Source organism: Ochlerotatus camptorhynchus, unplaced genomic scaffold, assembly GCF_037179485.1.
Source record: "Ochlerotatus camptorhynchus isolate MF236.1 unplaced genomic scaffold, CSIRO-AGI_Acam_v1.1 ptg000225l, whole genome shotgun sequence".
Classification (NCBI taxonomy): Eukaryota; Metazoa; Arthropoda; class Insecta; order Diptera; family Culicidae; genus Ochlerotatus; species Ochlerotatus camptorhynchus.
The window spans coordinates 804452-820834 of record NW_027040715.1 but is presented as its reverse complement, the minus strand read 5'-3'; the positions used below and the strand labels follow the sequence as shown (position 1 = coordinate 820834).

Genomic DNA, 16383 nt, shown 5'->3' with positions numbered 1-16383 from the left:
ATCCGCTATAAACAGAGTTATAAATGATCAAAACCTGACCACTTTTCGTAACGCGGTCGATTTTGTTTTTTGAAATTGCACCCCCAATATGTTGCCAAAAGACGTAATCATACGTCAAAAGTGGCCAAAATGAATCTACGTATAGTGTAAAAGATCACAAGCGCGTAATTCAAGCGTTCAAGAGGAATCCAAACAGTTCAGTTAGAGATGTGGTGAAGGAAATGCATTTAAGCAAAGCTTTCGTACAAGATGCGAAAAAAAAGTCCAAAAGGCACCGAATCGTGATGAACGACAGAATACGGTAGGGAAGTCACTTGCACGGAAGCTCTACACCCAAATGTTGACGAAACCGCATTGTCTCGCTATGGATGACGAGACGTATGTAAAAGCAGGCTTCCGGCAGCTTCCGGGGCTCCTGTTGTTCACCGCTCATCATAAGTTCGATGTCCCCGAGGACGTCAGAAAGCAGACGATGTCAAAATTTGCCAATAAATACATGATTTTGCAAGCAATTTGCTCGTGTGAAAAGCGGAGCACTCCATTCGTGACAACTGGGACGATCTATGGGCAGGTATATCTTAAGTAATTCCTCCAAAAGCGTCTACTTCGACTTCATTACTCGAAAGATGTTCTGGGGTGGTACAAGGCTAAGGAAGTCAATTTCGTGCCGAAGCATCTCAATCCCCAGAACGCACCGGAACTGAAACACCCCAAGGAAGTGAAATCATTCATATGAAGAAAAAATGGATTTCCACACACACAAAAGTTGGTCCAAACGTTGTACAAGTCTGGAACACGCAAAAATTGGTCAACTTAAAATTGGTGTATTTCTGTTAAAAATGCATTAAAAACCTGAAATGCTGCATTTGGAAGTTGAGTGTATATACAATGGTTGCTATGATGACTTTTCACCGTTTGCTCTCCAGTTTTCAAAATCACGTCCAAGCAAGTGGAGCAGCGTGTCAAATTTTTGCTCGCGCAGCAAGAGAATCCGACGTTCTCACACGCCAAGTTGGCAAAATTGCTGGATGTGGCCAAATCGACCGTGACAAACGTTTTAAAAGTCTTCGGGGACCGTCTGTCGACCACCAGGAAGCCTGGAAGCGGCGGCAATCGTAATCCGGACGTGGCAGCGACGACGAAGAAGGTGGCGGTGAAATATAAGCGGAATCCTAACCTCTCCATCCGGGACGTCGCTGGCAAGCTCAATGTCTCCCATACTACTGTGCAGCGGACCAAGAAACGAGCCGGGTTGTCGACGTTTAAGAAGGTGAAGGTGACGAACCGAGATTACACGTCGGCAAAGCTTCCCTTAGCTCAGTCGGTAAAGGCGCAGCTACAAAGCAAGACCATGATGGAGGCGGCTGGGTTCGATTCCCGGTCCGGTCTAGGAATTTTTCGGGTTGGAAAATTTCTCGACTTCCCTGGGCATAGAAGTATGATTGGACTTGCCACACAATTATACTGATGCAAAAATGGTACAGGCATCGAAAGCTCTCAATTAATAACTGTGGAAGTGCATCTAGAGCACTAAGTTGAGAGCACGCAATAAGCTAATATGCTATATGCAATAAGCTTGAAATGCGAAGAAGAAGAAGAAGAAGAAGAAGAACGTCGGTAAAGCAGCGGTCCCGAAAGCTGTATACGAATCTGCTCACAAAGTTCGACTGTGTCGTCATGGACGACGAAACTTATGTGAAGGCGGATTTCAAGCAGCTTCCGGGACAGGAGTTTTATACCGCATCAGGAAAAGGGAAGGTGGCAGAAATTTTCAAAACCATCAAACTATCGAAGTTCCCGAAAAAATATCTCGTCTGGCAGGCCATATGCACGTGTAGTCTAAAAAGCGGCATTTTCATTACTACGGGAACCATCAATCAAGAGATCTACGTCCAGGAGTGCCTGGAAAAGTGGCTGCTACCATTCCTAAAGCAACATAATAGACCTGTGCTTTTTTGGCCGGACTTGGCGAGCTGCCACTATGGGAAAAAGGCAGTCGAGTGGTACGATGCGAACAACGTGGTTGTGGTACCCAAAGACCACAACCCTCCCAACAGCCCAGAACTTCGCCCTATCGAACGGAATTGGGCCTTGGTCAAACGGAATGTCAAATAATTAATAAATCCATGGGAAATGAGCAGCAGTTTTAATCTAACTGGCGTTTGGCGGCGAATATGGTCGATGAGACCACTGTGCAAAATTTAATGGAGGGGTTAAGCGGAAGGCACGGCTGTTTGGATTTGGCAAACCAATAGAATAAACGAACATTTTTTCCTCTAAATATATGAATTGAACTACCAAAAGAAAAATACGGAGATTTTTGTGATACGAATTTTGACTGAAAGAAACGATTATTTTGTCGACCAATTTTTGCGCGCTCCAGTCTTTAAGTACGTGCATTTGGATATGGCAAAGAAATTGAATAAAACGAACATAGATAAAGTTAAATAATATGTTTTCTTTTATTCCCTGAAAGTTTGAAGATGATCGGTTGAATGGGTGAATTTTACCGAATATTTTCTTGTGATGCAATTTGATTCCGCACACCCTTTATTTGGCTGCTTGACAACTTCTGTTTCGATTCTATCAATTGTGGCTACAAAGTAGTTTAGCTCTCTCCTTCTCGTGTCCTGGCCCTGGTTCGTTTACATCGTACAATTACAGCATACAATTAACTACAAAACACAGAAGACCGACAATTGCTTCATAAGAATCGTTCCTTAATTAGAAGGAAAGTACCCATTCTTCGGAAACTTCATAATCCTTGCCCTTTGTTTTTCATAGGGGAATTTACGTATTCTCGTCAATCTAAACCAAACTCTCTAATCTTCTCAGGTGAGTGTGACTATTGTCGGCAGCCTCTTTTTCTTTAGGCAACCTTTCCATTCGATTTGCGTGTTAACCAGCGGTTCTATTTTCGGCAACTCAAAATCAGCCGCATACTGTAGTACGTTATAAAGAAAAATCTGTCATTCCATGATTGCTCAGTCGTTAAAATTAAATCAGAAGGAAGCTGAAAAACTCGTTTGAATACATTCAGCGAGGTTTTTTGTTTTGATTGGCGAAAACATCAATGGGTGCCGAAGCCCACATTTACCCTATCTAATATGAATTAACCGGTTCGATGAATTATTAAACCGATAAATTCCTGGAAAATGCCTCGTTCATTAGGACAATATTTATGCCGGCGACTGCACTCTTGATCGAATGAATTTTTAAACCCCACTCAATGAATTATTGAAAAGAAAAAACTATTCAATAGAACACCAGGCTCTGCTAGGCCAAACCACAACGAAGTAGCACCATCACCGGGAAATCAGGCAATCCATGTCAGTCAATCATTCTGTGAAGTGCTCGTCTGCGTCCAACAAAAGGCTATCACTGCATGAGCTGAATTTCTTTCGAAATCTGGGAATATAAGTACTCACCTGGTTGCGTGACCAGTGATCGGGGTGTTGCAACACACGCTCACGGGGGGGTATGGGTAAAAATTGCCATCAAGTTGCTTAATAATACATTGGATGTTTAGTACTTTATTTTCACATTGTAAAAAAGTTCGCCAGATTTGCCAGCAACATAACGTATACGTACAGGAAAAGAGGCGTAAAATACAGTGCTGGTGACACGATTCGGAAGGACAGACGGTCGGTGCGTGGTGGCGGGTGAGATGAAACGGAATTGCATTCTATGCAAAGAGCCCGATCGGACTGTCGACAAAGTGCAACCATGTACCTTCTACTGTCCAAACGAACGACACACGGCTTCGTAGCCGTGACATCGGCCGAGCACCACTGACTTTTGCAATGCACAAGGAAAGCGAACAAGTGCAGTTATGTTCGCTGAAGTCATTTATCTTATCGCTCGCCTATGCAGTTCCCTTAGAGACTGCTTTCACTAATAATTGAAGGATCAGATTACTCCGCCTGTTCGGTTGACGACGACGAAGGCAACGACGACGATGCCGGCCGAGAACTCAATGGGTGGAGGTATGTCATGGTTCGATTGCATGGAGTGGAATTTATTGGCTGAGCGAGAATGCTAAGGAAACAAACCAAATTGTGGAATGGTTAATGGCTTTCAATTTTGTTTCCGTTGGAAACTTGCTTACTAGTGAGTAAATTTATCAACGTATTTTTTTTCTATACATATGAAAAACTAAATTCCCGTGCCAAATTGCATTACGTTTGATTAATTTACAGGATTGCAACTAGCAAGCAGTCGTCAATTTAACTCAGAAATAGATTTTGAAGTCTCATCCCATGCAACGTTCAAGTTTTATCGAGGTCTTACATTAATCTTGAAGTCTAAACCATGATCTTCGAGACTGCGATAACATCAAAATTGTTACTTAGGAAGTTCACGTCGTTCTTATTAAGAGAATCACGCACCACCAGTAAATATGCGATCTGATTTTTCTCAAAATATTGAAAAATCTGAGCAAATCACGTTGTTCCTTAACTTGAAAAAAAAAGTTACGTGTGAAAAATATATCTCTTTGACTTAAAACAAAAGCTTTAAACATCACGTCAAATTATCTAATGGTATATATAATAGGTTGGCCCAAAATTGTACTTAAGTAGGAAATCTGGGGGCTCACCGTCCAAATGGTAGCTAAGGATGTAAGAAACAAACTTTTGTTTGACGAAAATTTGACTAAGGAAGCATTACTGCTCTTAAAATGGAATTTTTACAGAAATCATTAATTGACATGATCACTGATATGCTTAAATCTAACTCCATGTTTGATGCTATTCAAACTGGGGTAATATTTGCGAACAATATTGTCATGACATTGAAATTCAGTAATGGATTTTAAATCATTAAATATTTCAAATTGGAATGCTCGATCTCTTAAAGATAATGAAGACGAGCTGTTCAACTTTTTGGGAGTTCATAACGTGCATATTGCCGTTATAACTGAAACATTCCTTAAACCTGACCATAAGGTTAAGAGGGACGCAAATTATTTCATTTATAGAAATGATCGTCTTGATGGAGCCTGTGGTGGTGTTGCCATCATTGTTCATAGACGAATCAAACATAAAATTCTTTCTTCATTTGAAACCAAAGTTTTTGAAACTTTGGGAGTTTCTGTTGAAACAAAATTTGGATAACTTACGTTTATAGCTGCCTATTTGCCATTTCAATGCGTAGGCCAGCAAAAGAATTTTCTCAAGGGTGCCCTTCAGAAACTTACCCGTCATAGGTCTAAATTCTTCATTATTGGTGATTTTAATGCAAAACACCGCTCATGGAATAATGTTCCCAATGGTAATATTCTGTTTAATGATTGTTCTGCAGGTGCACTATTCAATATCCAAACAGCCCAACATGCTGTTCTTCGGCAAGAAATCCCTCAACTATTGATTTGGTCCTAACTGATGCATGTCGACTTTGTAGCCAATTGGTTACCCATGCTGACTTCGGTTCTGATCACCTTCCAGCAACTTTTTAAATATCCGAAGAAATAATTTCTAATCCCAACAGCTCTACTTTCAATTACCATAGAGCTGATTGGGAGCAATATCGAACATTTATGGAATATAGCTTTGATCCAAACATTCCTTTGCAAATCAAAAATGATGTTAATTATGCTCTTGAATCTCTGACTACTTCTATAGTTGAAGCAAGAGCTGCCTCAGTACCAAAATGCGAGGTTAAATTCGATTCAATTATAATAGACGACGATCTTCAGCTCTTGATCCGTCTTAAAAATGTCCGTAGGAGACAATATCAAAGAACACGCGATCCTGCCATGAAGGTTATCTGGCGGGATTTGCAAAAACAAATTAAAAAGCGATTCTCTGCCCTGAGGAACAAAACTTTTGAAAATAATATTTCTAAATTAGACCCGAGTTCCAAACCCTTTTGTAAACTCACAAAAAATTTGAAAAAACCTCAAAAGTCTATTCCAGCGCTTAAAGAAGGTGGTAAAATGTTGATCACAAATTTGGAAAAAAGCTCAGAAACGTTCTAAGCAATTCGAGAGTTCCCATAATTTCAGTTTGGGTCTTACTAGTCCTATCGAGAATCAGGTTGCTCGGGATTTTCTGAATATTTTCTATCGGGAAAATATTTTTGATTATTCCTGGGGGACTGATTTGGACGAAGTAAGGTCTATAACTAAAAAGTTTCAAAATATGAAAGCTCCAGGTGATGATGGAATTTTCTATATCCTCATCAAAAAACTCCCAGAGAGTACCTTGTCTTTCTTGGTAATATTATTTAACAGATGTTTCCATTTGGCATACTTTCCTAATAAATGGAAAAATGCAAAAGTTGTTCCAATTTTGAAGCCGGATAAAAATTCAGCCGAAGCCTCTAGCTACCGTGCAATAAGTTTGCTTTCTTCAATAATAATTTTAAACAGAATGATGCTTCATTTCAATACGAACTCAATTTTTGCAGATGAGCAGTTTGGATTTCGCCATGGGCATTCAACTACTCATCAACTCTTAAGAGTTACCAATTTAATTTGTTCGAACAAGTCTGAAGGCTGCTCAACTGGAGTTGCTATGAATTTCCGCTAAAGGAAGAAGTCTTCGTGTTATTTGCAGCAGAAAAGTACATCAAAATTTAAAGAATGTGAGCATGTTTGGGTGAAATCACACATAGCCGGTGAAACGCCCGTGTTCGTACCAGACCATGCTCATAAAACACTTATGAAGCCAACTTCTAAAGTGCTGGAAAATTCTATCTGAGCTTCCTCCTGAGGTTAAAGTTCACATCTATGGAGAATTCAATCAATGCCATGCTGACTTCATTCCGGACTCTGAAAATTAAAGTATCTTACTCGCAGTCGTTGAGGATAATGAATAATTACTAACGAATATTTATGAAGATTTCTGTGTGACCGAATCATCAAATCCATTGTGGAAAAATGAAGCGTGTCACACAGTAAATTAATATTGTTTATTTGTGCATGAAAACCAACGATCCAACGACTGCGAATACGAAGAAGTCTTTGAATACAAATTCGCAGAGTACGAAAATAAAATAAAATTTTAATTAAACAGTGTCAATTGGAAATTAATTGACATCTTCTACACAATTTTAACAGAAATTATTTCAGAAGAAATGCTTTTGAAGACAAAAAGACGTTACAAAAACACAAAAAAAAAACAGTCGGATATAACAGACAAATAAAAAACTTGAAAAATCAAAAGCTCAAAGCACATATAATTCTCAAAAAAAAAAAACACAATAGTAGTGATAATTTATCAATCTATTTGGACATATGCGATCAACTGAATAAAGAGCTTCGTTTTCTGAGCACACATATATTTTTATCGATCCCATAGACATTCTTTTTTTTTTTAATCTGTATTGTAGAGATTTTTAGCCTAAGGCTAGTTCATCTCTTACCCATAGACATTCATCTTGATTTGTAAACCAAGTTTTAAATTGCCAATACATTGCATTCGATGGCATCAATATCCATTAAATGACAGTTCGCTCGTTGGCGATAGCTCGCAAAAAACTTTAATCTATTTGCAAATGTTTTTTCAACAAATCTACACGACCAGTGCGCACGACTGTCAGGTTACATGAGTCATTTTCATATGAATATGAACAGCCATCCGCCTCATCATTCACTGCCTCGTGAGAGTCTGAATGATTGGGTAGCAAACAAGCCACTGACAGCAGAGCACTCAGTCACACTCAGCACGTTTATTCTTCCTTGATTTTCTATGGAAAAATGTCTCAATTACGTGCGGTGTGAGCGAAAGCAAGCGGTGTGAGTCGCCCCTTCGTGAGTGACTGAATGTTTTTGTTGGCTCTTTCATTGCCTCGTCCTTTACCGTTTGGTACATACGGTCTGCACGGTAAGAAAAAAGTACCCAACTTTTGACTAGTTTATCTCATGTTCTCCCACTAATGTTGTCAAAAAAGGAGGAGCAAAACCACCCAACAGGGGTAGTAAAGTGTGGGAACCCAACGTTGAGTATAATCATATTTACCTACTGTTGGATACAACTTACTTACTTTTGGTTAAAACGGCAGTGGAAAATTCCATACGAACTGCACACAAGTAAATTAAAATTACTTTGACCCCCTTCACCTAATTTTGGGTTCCTGCACTATAGTGCCGAGATGAGTGAAAAGAACTTAATTTTGGGTACTTTTTTCTAACCGTGTGGATAGAGCAATGAATTGAATAGAGCAGTGCCTTCACGCTCATCCTAAGCAGTCAATAATTTTACGCTCTGTACACGACATTTTCTGAAGAAGATCGCGACGGCGATTATTTTGTATTTTATCCAAAATTTTCATGGCCATCAATCAACTTTGGGGTTAGAGGCAATCACACTTACCACTACACCACCGGCGCCGCTGACTTGCCACCTTTTCTACCCCGATGAAGTTTATCAGCTGTTCATCGTTGTGTGTTGTTGTTTACTTATTGCTCAACAAGTTTGTGTGCGAAAAATTCCTTTTTTACAAAATCATCAAAATGCGAGGCAAATTCAGATCGGTAGCTCAAATTGATCTTGCTATTAAGTGGAGCTGCATACAAGACAAGATCTTTGAAGGGATGGTGGCTACCTTACATACATACACAATCATCAAAATGCGAGACATTTCCCCGGAAAAGCGCAAGCAAATCGTGTACAAATCCGGAGAACTTTGAGATTTGGGCGTAACACCTTTGTCCAGTGCCCACACATCATTTGTTCATCGATTTCAAATCCGCATACGACACAATCGATCGAAATCAGCTATGGCAGATTATGCACGAGTACGGATTTCCGGACAAACTGACGCGATTGGTCAAGGCGACGATGTATCGAGTGATGTGGGTTGTTCGAGTATCGGGGACACTCTCGAGTCCCTTTGAATCTCGAAGGGGGTTACGGTAGGGTGATGGACTTTCGTGTCTGCTGTTCGACATCGCGTTAGAAGGTGTGATCAGAAGAGCTGGGATAGACACGAGTGGCACGATCTTCAGTCCATCCAGCTTCTTGGCTTCGCCGATGACATTGACATCATGACACGGAACTTTGAAACGATGGCGGAAACGTACATCAGACTGAAGGCTGAAGCTAGACGGATTGGACTTGCCATCAACGCATCAAAGACAAAATACATGAAAGGAAGATGTTCTAGGGAAGACAATGTTAGCCTCCCACCCCGAGTTCAGATTGACGGTGACGAAATCGATGAGTTCGTGTATTTGGGTTCACTGGTGACCGCCCAAAATGATACCAGCAGAGAAATTCAAAGACACATTATGGCAGGGAATCGTGCCTACTTTTGACTCCGGAGGACGCTCCGGTCGAATAAAATTCGCCGCTGCACGAAGTTGACTGTCTACAAGACGCTGATTAGACCGGTGGTCCTTTACGGCCACGAGACCTGGACTATGCTCGTGGAGGACCAACGCGCCCTTGGTGTTTTCGAACGGAAGGTGTTGCGTACCATCTACGGTGGAGTGCAGATGGATGACGGAACGTGGAGGAGGCGAATGAACCACGAGTTGCACCAGCTGCTGGGAGAACCATCCATCGTCCACATTGCAAAAATTGGGCGACTACGGTGAGCTGGGCACGTCGTAAGAATGCCGCACGACGACCCAGTGAAAATGGTTCTAGAAAGCGACCCAACAGGAACAAGAAGAAGAGGCGCGCAGCGGGCAAGGTGGATCGACCAAGTAGAAGGTGACCTGCGGACCCTTCGCAGACTACGAGGCTGGCGAACTGTGGCCATGGATCGAGTAGAGTCGAGACGACTTCTTCGGACAGCAGAGGACAACAAGGCCTTAGCCTGATTGGTAAGGTAAGGTTACCTTTATCCCAGTCTTTTTCAAATTCTTCGATTAAATTCGCTGCCCTAAAGTATTTACGTAGATATCCCATGGAAAGGGCCCAACAAGTTTCGATTGACCGGGTCTCTGGACAATTCGGAGGATTCATCTCTTTTGGCACGTATTGCGCATTGTTTGGTTTGTACCAAGCTACCGTGTCTTTCGTGTAGTGCATTTACACCAAATCGGACCAAAATAGTACTGGGCCATCATGTTGACGGATCATGGTCCGCAGACACTCCTGAACATAAATTCGCTTGCCAAACCACGGCCTTATTACCATTTTTCTCGGTAAAAAAATGACTTATCGGCATCGTCAACTTCCTGACCATCTCGGACTGTGAAGTATTGGTCTCCCGAAAGCGTCTTGTAGTCGAATTTGATGTATGTTTCACCTTCCATGATAACATTGGCCACCTTTGGCCAATATTATCGTCAAGGAATCTGTGCTGAAGCTCATGGGCAGCGTCAAATCAAAAGTTCGCTCCATGACATACGATTAAAGGAGCTGCGGATTATTTTCATCCAATTGAAAGAGAATACTATAGAGAACATATATTGAAATGACCGCGATAACCTATACTAATGTAGGACTTATCCTTTTCATACTCGTACAGCAACAAACAACTGCACTAGCAACCGGTCTTTATGATGGTAATAAGGCAATATTTAAAAATACTTAAGGCTACTTATGAGATATTTAAAAAATATTTTATTGTTATTAGAACTAAAGTTTAGAGTGGGATGCCCCTAGTTTTATTCCAATAATAAACTGTGCTTATACTTTCTGGGACACCCTATATAAACTGTTAAAGAACTTGTGTTTTGCTTGGGCTGTGCTACTATGCAGGGCTGGTAGCAGGTCACTTTTAAGTGACTTGGTCACTATTTTGAAGCCAGTCACTAAAAAATCACTTTTTACACCAAAAAGTCACTAAAGTCACTTTTTCCTAAAAATAGTCACTAAAGTCACTTTTCACTACTAAAATAGAGAGAAATTTAAAAATATTAACAAAATGTTTAGATTGAGTAACTAAGAATGTCTATAGTAGTTTTAACAAAACATCTGTTAAAAACCAGGATGACCAAAACTTTAAAAGACCAAGAAAACTATTAGGAAATGCCATCAATTTCGAGTAAAAATCTGGGAAAACATACATTTTTTTTCCCAGAAAATGAATTGTAAATCTTGTAAACTTTCCAAAGGTATTTGTCTGCGATGGATTTTCAAAAGTCTTTCAAGGATGATTAAGAACTTTAAAAAATCCAAAGTTAATTTTAAGAGAATTTTAAAGGATTCTAGGGATGACACCAAGATATATCAGAGAAGAATACCAAAGCACAGACTACGAAAGTTTCATGTTAAATTAAGTGCTCTGAGGACCGATTTCTTTATTTCCACTTAAGCCTAAGTTTACCTATATAGTTAAACTTGGCTTAACACATACGAGAGTCGCTTTTGATTATTGTTAAAATTATTAGAGACGCAAAATTCAGCTCCGAAACAATTTTGGAAATAATGATGATTGGATGAGGATTCTAGGTCCAATTCTAATAAGATTTCAAAATTGGTTCTGAAATTTTGCATAAGGAGCTCTGATGAAAATTCCATGGAAATCCCTTGAACTCCAAAGATGGTTCGAAAAGAATACTGGGTTGATTTCTGAAGATACTTCCAAGAGAATTCTAAAGAGTTCGAAATAAATTCCTAGGCGAATTCCAATTGAATCGAATTTTGAGGGTTCTGCTATGGATTTTTGTTTTGAGAATTCTGAGGAAATACTAAATATTGGAATTCTAAAGAGAATACGAATTGAATTTCCAATTGAATTGAATGCAGGGAAGAAGTCTAAGATTATTCTAAGCAGCAAATTTAAGAAATTTCTGAGGTTAATTTCATGGAAATTCTAAGGAGAATTCAAATAAATTGAAAATGGATTTATGGAAGGAGCCTTCAGGAAGTTCCTAGATGAATCAAAAAAAAAAATCGAAAATAATCTACTTTAACTAATCATGTGCTATTACTTCATGCGTGAATTTAACGATTCTTAAGTCGGAGATGCTCAACTTCAAATATCAGACTTAAAGTGGAGATGTTATACGATCGATGAGGAGATTAAATTATAGAGTTGATAGTTCCATTATAGTACGGTAGTGTGAACATTGTGTATACAAAGTAGAAAGCGAGCAAAGGACAATTTTGAGGAAGGTATGAATCAGGTAGTTGTTTGCGTCATCGGAGGTACATGAGCAAATTGGCGATCATTCCTTTTGCCGGTGGCAGGGGGAAACACCCCTCACCATCAATCAATAACGGATGAGCTTGGAAAAGGAGATGCTCTACCCAATTCGTACCTTCCTCAAAATTATCCTTTGTTCGCTTTCTACTTTCTGTATACAAATTTCACACTATTACGGAACTATTAACTTTTTCATCTCCTCATGTATCGTACAAAATGTCCACTTTAATCCTTATATTTGATGTTAAGTATTTCCAACTACGAAAATAATATATTTCCAAGGATTTCGTTGATTGTTCTGAAGAATTTTTAAGAATGCAATATTATTTTTGTAAAAGCTTATGACAAGGGGAATTATTCTAAAAAAGTTCTTGAAATCATCCTGAAGAAATTCTGTAAAAAGTTCTCAGCGAATTATCAAAGTTATCTACCAAGATATAACCAAATTTTAAAGATTTCGAACGCAGAATCAAATTCAAGATCATAAAAAAGTGAGAATTACTATTTGCTAGTCATCATGTATAACGTAGGCAAAAGCAAATTATTCAAATCACTTCAAATGCTCTTCACAGGAGATTCCGTTGTGAGATTCGATTATATTAGAGGAATTAATGAAATTTGATTTTAAGTTCCATGACATAAATAGTTTATTTCAATATCAAACCGTATTTGAATTTCTAAGTTACCATATAAATGGTTACTGATTTAGCATTTATAAGTCACTATTTGGTCACTATTTCCGTAATTTTAGTCACTAAAGTCACTACTATTATATCGCATCAGCACTACCAGCCCTGCTATGGGAAGGAGAGGGTTAATTTATGATGTAGATACATGACATAACAGAAGTTAACAGTACGTTTTTTTTTTGTCGAACTGTGAAGAAGTACATAGTATTGAAGGTTTGACATTTAATAAAGCATTTAGGGCCATGCAGATTTACAAAAATGCTGTAATACAGGCAGGAAGTTTAGTGGTTTCTTTTTGCTGTGACTCTCCCTGAAGGTCCTAAGCTAATTGCTTCATGGATCAGTAGCTTGACCAGTGAGAAACCATCCCCCATAGCAAAGAAGTGCTCAGCGATATTAACACATTTTACCGCGCACCAACACAAGGGTGCCATCACCGGCGGAATAAGTAATTAAGAGTAATTGCACACATTTATTGCACTCACCGCAGCAGCGCACACGTCGTTGAGTGAAGGATTTTTTTTTGTTTCGAGCTTGCTATCACGCTATCTCTCATTATGTGGCTTGCCGCCAATCCAGGGCCGACGACAGAAACAACGCAAAGAAAGCAAGAGGCTTCTTCCAACCGAAAGTGATATTTTTGTAAACATCAACGGCAGCATGGAAGATAACCGCAGAGTACGTATAGTTAGTGCAAACGCTTCGAAAGACGCAAAAACAACAACAAACCTATCAAGTTTTCAAAACTTGCCCGTGTTGTTTGAAATGAATTGAGCAACGAAGGCGCGAAGTTTATACACGTTCCAGCGGTTTGGATTTCAGTGAATCCACTCACAATTTTGCATTTTTTATGGAGCCTCTTCCTTCGGTGTGGAGTAGAAAGACGATGCGAAGAAGTTTTTATGCTGCTTTGGAAGCGGTTAAAAATGTGATCGATGGTTGATTTCGATTCATATCACCTAGCTAGCCAGCAGATCAGTGTTAGGAAAGAATCTTCATCTATTACGTTGGAAAATGAGGGGAACTATTTTTTAATCGTTGCCAGACGTCATCGCCAGCTCCTCATTGATCATCCACGAATTCAAGCTCAAAACTGTTCATTATAGAATTGCCAAACTCAAAAGTCAGTGGCGTCGCGTCCACATGTGCAACCTGTGCACGACACAGGTGTGAATAATTAAAATAATGCATTTAGATTTTTTATAGATTTTATGGTCACATTATAGCTGTACTACTTTACTCCAGATTACAAGTGACCATGAATACACTATTTATAGTGTGGCTCAATTAAATCTTCGACCTTGGTTTGCTTCACAAAGGTTCGGATGGTCTGCCTAATCCCTAATGCATTGATTTTTAAGCATATCGATAACACTACCATGACAAAACTAGTTAAATAGTGCACCTAAAAGCAAGCTTTTTTGGGTGGCGGGTGGCAAGTTTGTGAATGGTCAATGCCTGATGTAAGCCAAGCAGACCTTCTATCACTTCTTGAAACATACCACAAATTTTCCACAATACATGGCGGTTTGCACCACTAGTTGTAATTGAAACTTTCAGCAGTCACGCGTCAAACGGGAGCAACACGGAAACAGCAGTCTGGTACGCTTTGGACGTTATCATACTTGCAGACCAGTTTGAATGTGTGAGTTTAAATGAGAAGAATATTTGTGATGTACGGGTGCCCAAAGTGTGCATTTCTCGCTGTGCACTTGGATTTCTGATTGTAGGCAAGGAGAGTAATGGAGAAAGAGAGCGCAAAAGCTCGCTCTTACTCTCTTGTCAGTTATAAATCTCTCAATTACCGATGGTTGCGCCGGTGCGCCTGTGAAAACTTATGAGCATCCCCTGGTTCATTCTGATAGTGTTGTTCTGATGAATAAAGAGTTGATTAATTCAAGTTTGCTCCCCATAGGACGTCATGAATTTTCTCTAGATTTTGACACTGTTTTTTTTTTATCAAAAAATGTTTTCGGAAGTGTTTGACGGATATTTTTCATTACACTTCAGTCGAAAGATTATAGGCCCTTCAAATGTTACGTTAGGTAGTGATTAATATAGTAATTGAGAATATGTCCCTCGAATTCATGAAGCATTGAAAAATATACAAAAACTAATATGTGGTGGTAAGCTATAACGAACAAAGTTTGGTGCACAGGTAAACAAATGAGGCACGCGACGCCTCTGCAAAAGTAGCCTACCAAAATCTCAAACAATCCTCCTCTTTAATTCAATCAAAATAATATACAATCGTCATTCTGAATGGCGATAAGAAACTTCCAATTTTGCTTTAAGTTGTAAATGGCTTTCTATATTTGTTTACTCTTCACGCTTGAGTGCGCCTCCTAACGTATATTTAACTTTTAAACTCACAAAAAAAGAACGCAATCTATTTTCCCCCAACATGCCTTGATATGTTTAAAAGTTCTTATCAACTAATGCTCGTTTTGTACATTTTTTTTTCCTTTCCTTTACAGATAACAGAGTCATGATGCTGTTGCTGTTGCTGATGTTGCCGTTTCTGCAGGATCCCCACTACGATTGCCTTCGTCAATATCTGCCACACATTGAACGACAGCGGAAAGCACTCACTTAGTCGGTTGGTCGGTCGATCGGTCCTCCATCCAGCACACGGTTATTAAAACGAACGAGATTGTGATGCGAAATCGTGATGTGGTGGACATCGGAAAGACGTTAATTTTGATTGATTTGGTCGTACTCTTTCGTGTAACCGTCCGTCTAGATCGGTTCGCTTTCCAATCAGTGATTTGCCGTAAATGAGTTGCTATCCGGCGAATCGGTGCCCCTCCCGCCCCCGCGCGCGCTTTTCCACGACATTTGCAACCGGTCGGTGGTGGCGTCCTAGAAGACAGCACGGTGATACGAGTGGCAGAGCTTTGTTTTTCTAAACATGCAATAGGGTCAAAAGGTTGATTGTTGCCCCCGCGTAATCAAGCACGAATCGACGCCAAATAGCTATCAAAACACTGATGCGCTAATCGCGTCGGAGGCATAAACAAGGATGTATTTAGCGCTTATGGGGAACTACTTTCTAAGCACACATCGAACTTTGTATTCGGAAACGGATCATTTCTGTGAACAGCAATTTACTTTGATGCATTTTCGCAAAATTCAAACCCAGTTTTTCTCGACCCATCAATTCAGGAAAGGTCTCGTCATAACATTCCTTTTGCTATTTTACACATTCCTTTTGTTATTTTACGAGCTTTTTGTAATCTGAAATTATGCGTCGAAGAAAACTAGGTTTTAATTTTTCGAAAATCCATCAAAGTAAATCGCACCTTAACCTAGTTCAATGTGGAATTTTGTGAAGGTTCTCTTTTGAACGCAGAATAATTACATGAGCAACTCGTTGTCATTAAACATTCATTGATTCCGTGTCAAGGAGAAAAAGTATTTCTCCGTTCTTCCTCCAAAAGAAGATATCAATAGTTGAAAACTGCATTTTTGTTTGGAGAAAATTAATCGTATTTTTTACAAAATGATTTATTCGACAGAAAATGCGCTGCTTAATGAGTTGTAAAAAGTTGTAGAAGACAACTCTCATGTAGGATTTGATATAAAAGAGTTAAGTAAAGACAATTAGCTGTAAAAAAATGTACGTAGGTTAAACTATAGTTTCATCAGC

The 16383-nt window shown here is 39.5% G+C and overlaps 1 protein-coding gene across 3 annotated transcripts in view; it reads left to right on the top strand.

The window, feature by feature from the left end:
- Positions 1-16383, top strand: part of hop (tyrosine-protein kinase hopscotch) — an 87545-nt gene that overhangs the window by 18625 nt on the left and 52537 nt on the right. The window contains exon 2 of one of the 3 annotated variants that reach the window (XM_065225310.1): positions 15212-15333. The exons of the other annotated variants lie outside the window; for them this stretch is intronic. The gene's annotated coding sequence lies outside the window, so the exon portion shown is untranslated. The remainder of the gene's footprint in view (positions 1-15211; positions 15334-16383) is intronic. 3 annotated transcript variants of the gene reach the window in all.